Here is a 4,547-nt window from a genome sequence, read left to right as displayed (position 1 = left end):
GACGTACGACACACACACACACACACACACACACACACACACACACACACACACACACACACACACACACACACACACACACACACACACACAGTAATTGGGGGTATACCTGCTTAGGGTGTGTCAGAACAAGGTTGTCAGCCTGTAAGGTTCCTGCTAGGCTCATTTTTAAAGGGACGTCGGCCACATGATATACATTATTTCTTGCAGCAAGGATGAACTACTAGTATGAAATATGTAATGTTAACGTACAAGGATGCATAGAACACGCCATTGAAATACTTTATGTACATGTATAGCATCTAAGATTGATATGTATATGCAAACCTACGTACGATTTAGAAAGTATTACTGTGTAAAAACGTAGCACATATCGTAATTATATTTACATCAAACCGTAGTTGAATATAAAACTGACAAGATAAGGTATTGGTGAATCTTTTTATCTGTTTGTTCTAGATTCAATATATCTTGAATTGTCTTCATCTGCAGTTTTAGTTGTTAATAGCCATCCATCAGCAGCACACCTTTAAACCCAGTACTTGCTAAAAGCGACCAACGCCGTTCAGATTGATGCCCAGGCCACGGGCACCACTCGTCTTCTCTGTGGCGGCGGCTGTTATCCGTTAGAGTCGGATCAATCATCGGTAATTAGAACACTCAGTTGTCCATTACGGCAGCGGGAGAGCGATGGAGGGCCGAGCCGGGAGAGACAGGGACTGTCCCCGCCGGTCCCCGCCTTCTCCACCCGGCGCCAGACGGCTCACCTGTTGCGGTGGAGGTGCCGGGATCTGGGCGTGACGGGTTGTCCGGTGGGAGCGACACGTGTGGACGGTCTGCCCGCTGTAGTGGTCCCGCTGAGTAGTTTAACCAGCACGTCGACACGGGAGATACAAAAGTTTCCAGCAGGCCGACAGACGTGACACACCCGTACAGGTGAGATCTCAAGGTATTTGTTACTGCATAAGAATTGATACGAGCATCTGTAAGAATTCAGTTCGGGTCCATTTAAACTTACCGCACTTTGTAGATGTTTCATTCGTTGAAAATCTATGGTCTTTCAACATAGCGCTGAGAGATGTTGCAACGTCTATACATGTAGGTGAAGATAAGAACTCAAATATACGAGTATCGTCTAATGCATAATGCACTCGCTCTTGGTCAGTTGGTTTCTGAAAATAACCCCAGCAGTAGTTATCGCTGTCAACAATGGTCGTCATTTCTTAGAAAGTGGTTCAAAAGCTGAAAAATTGCAAACATGTACATTGTAGTGTCTGTGCTACTCTCAAAAGAACAGCCTGAATATAAGCCATCGCGAACAAAGGCAAGACGAATCGGTTTTCTCCCTCATAGATCGGACAATTTCACGTCAATGTACAGCCAGCTGTGACGTCCTCTCCGATTGAAGGAACAATCCCAGAAAAGCCCCTGATACACGGGGCGGTATCGCGTGCACATGACGGGGATTATCATTCTGGTCATCTGCAGTTCCTACAATTTTCCGCTTCATACCTCAAGTACCGGATGTGATCTCTAACAGAGACCGTGTGCTCATTATAAGCGTTCCTGATTTGAAACAAAAACGATATGTGGTATATATGATACATTAACCAGCCTGACAAAGCCATGCATAGCAATCTGGGGGTGTTCATGCATCTCTTTGTCTTACAATGTGTTTTTTGTTAATCTATAGTGCCTAGAATTCACCACTGCATTCTTCTTGCATCGCACCCAGGCTACTTGCATTGCAGTATTTGAGTACAAAAAGCAGTAGCACAGTAATGTCAGCTTTCTCCGACCATTCCATCAATCATATCGAAGCTTGGCACTACTCACGATGACCACTTGCTGTGTCTTGCATAATTTGTGCGTGTGGTGATCGATAGTATGAGGGGAGGAGCCGGAGGGGGTTCTACCGAACTTCTAATGGAGACTCTGGCGTTCTTGACTGCCATGCCCTAAGGTGTGTGCGATGTAATAATGCAAAACTGTGTCAGGCTGGTTCATTCGTACTTCTCATAGTCGTAGGGAAATGATAACAGGGGAGCAAATTTCTCATGGAACATCCGATACAACTAGTAGGAGGGGTGTAATTGTTTCATTTCTAGTCTTTCTAATTGTTTCATTTCTAGTCTTTTCTAGATCTCTAGTCAAATTGAAATGTTAATGTTATAGAAACCTACCAAGATAGGGACGAGGGGTACGTCACTCGAAGGAGACGGGAAACACTGTGATCTGATCTGATTCAGAGTTCTAAAATATTATTGAGTTGATTTCGTTTCTAGAAATTCGCGAAACTTTGTCATTCTTTTAATGCTTTTTTGTAGTCCTATGGCGATAGGCCAAAAACACAGCATAGCTGACAACCTTGCTAACGCGGTGATCTCTATATAAAGCATTTGTGGTGAGCGCAAAACCCATTAACGTTCCCATTAGCACACTTTGTGCCGTTTATTTTTACATTAGCCCCGGTCAGGACTAAGTAGTTAGGACAAGAGGTGATTTCATGCTAAATGTTGGGGGGCTATGGGAGCTTCTCTGTTATCACAGTGTGTCGGAATCTGTTAGACATGAGTGTGAAGATGGTGATGGGATCTGTTGTTTTTACTAACGCAGTGAGAAGCACCCTGATCATCGGCACTGATGTTACAGTTATTTGTGAACGGACGTGTACGTACCATACTGTGCATATGCATGTGCAGAAAACATAAAATTACCATCAACCTTATCAACCTTCAGGATACATGAAGAAAGCACAACTCATAATTATGATGATAACTGATGTTTACATGTTTACGCCTGAGGCAGCAAAATAATCAACGATGGAAAGCCTATATTTTGGGGCTTGCACAACATTTAACATTTAAATAAAGATAGGCATAAGCAATTAGAAGCCTAGAAACGCGATCATAAATAATTTATTAGCCACATTTCTTTATTTGGATATAACTGTTGTTTTGAAGCGCAAAGTATAGTCGTGTTCTCATTGGAAACTCCAGTGAGGTCAAATTTATCGCTAAAATCTACATCTCTAATGTAAGCATTCTGATGCCTTGTACCCATTCGTTATTTATCTCCACTACAACCCACGACAGAACGTCTAAAACTGGCTCACAAATTTCCATCTGCCAGTTTGACTCGAATGATCCTGATTCCAAAGTTCACCACACGAGGCAGACAGCAGGAATTGTGTGGTCCTAACACAGGTAAAGTGGATTTTGAGATGTATCAATCTTCCAGCAATAAACTAAATGTGACTTTACTGCTCCTGTACCCGAACAGCGCGGTACATGCACGGTCTGAGCAATCATTCTAGCGGGTAATCTTGGGGATAAGCAAGTTCGATTTCCCTCCCTTAAAGAATCAAATTGAATGAAGTAACTGGCAAGGAGATACAAGGTTTCGTCCTCGTGTCAAGTTCACCTGTTTCCAAATTCAAGTTCAGGATCCAGTCTTGTGACCGGGATGACCGGCGCGAGATTACGACGAGGCGTTTTGGTCACTTATCGGAGCAAACCATCCATTAGACTGGCACAACGACCAGGGCTTCTCTGGAAAACAAGTCAAACTGAAACTTATAGCGGCTACTGGGACGATGTTGAAGGACCATGTACACGTCTGGTCATTGTAGGAGGCTGAAATTGAACATTTGTAATGATAAAGATCTCTATATCACTGGTATGTTTCCATTTCTAAATTCATAAGATTTTATTTTATAACTGTTAAGGAATATGAATTTGCACAAACGATTGACCGAGAAACCTGAAAACAAGTTTTCACAAAACGAATGATCTTAAAATAAAACGAATCATTTTTCCATTCTATTCCATGAAGGGCAAGGCCGTACGTCTGGTCGATACGGTCTGTATATCACCGGTTCGTCACGCTATGGCAGGTTAAGATAGTTCTGCCGTGTGGTTCACAGGAAATTGTATTTGACGTTCTGAGACGCTTAGAATGATCCGTTTGGTATCGATCATCTGTATGTTGTACTTGAGACTCATTGAAGAAAATCCATCAGATTTATCTTTCACAACATATAACCGTCCTTCGATCTAAGGCACCAACTTCTGTATCTGTAAAACTGATAGAACCATAAATGTACTTCGATCTAAGGCACCAGCTTCAATTTGTATCTGTAGAACCATTCTTTGGCGGCGTTACGCACCATCTTCTGTCAACACGAAGGCAGCCAAGTGATCAATTCAATCCTCGTCTTGGACGTTAAGACCCTGTTCATACCAGACTTATATTTAGCGGTTTCAACCGGTTTTTCAAAAACCGGTTTTTATTTAACCTGGTGTGAACGCAAATTAACCGGTTTTTTAGGGGTTTAAATCCGATTTTGAAAAACCACCTCGGGAGGTGGTTTTTGAGGGGTTTTTCCACCGAAAAACCTGGTCTGAACGCTAAGGGTTTATTGAACCGGTTTTTGCGTCATAATTCCAGGGTCACGGGGTCAGCATCCTAACCATGTGCGACCTGCAAGCTTTTTTGATCGCGTTGTTTTGACCAACTTGAGTTCGTTTCCACTGTTTTTCGGTGGA

Source organism: Branchiostoma belcheri, unplaced genomic scaffold, assembly GCF_001625305.1.
Source record: "Branchiostoma belcheri isolate BF01 breed outbred unplaced genomic scaffold, Haploidv18h27 scaffold11, whole genome shotgun sequence".
Taxonomy (NCBI): Eukaryota; Metazoa; Chordata; class Leptocardii; order Amphioxiformes; family Branchiostomatidae; genus Branchiostoma; species Branchiostoma belcheri.
The sequence above is the reverse complement of the archived record's forward strand: the minus strand, read 5'-3'. Positions refer to the sequence as shown.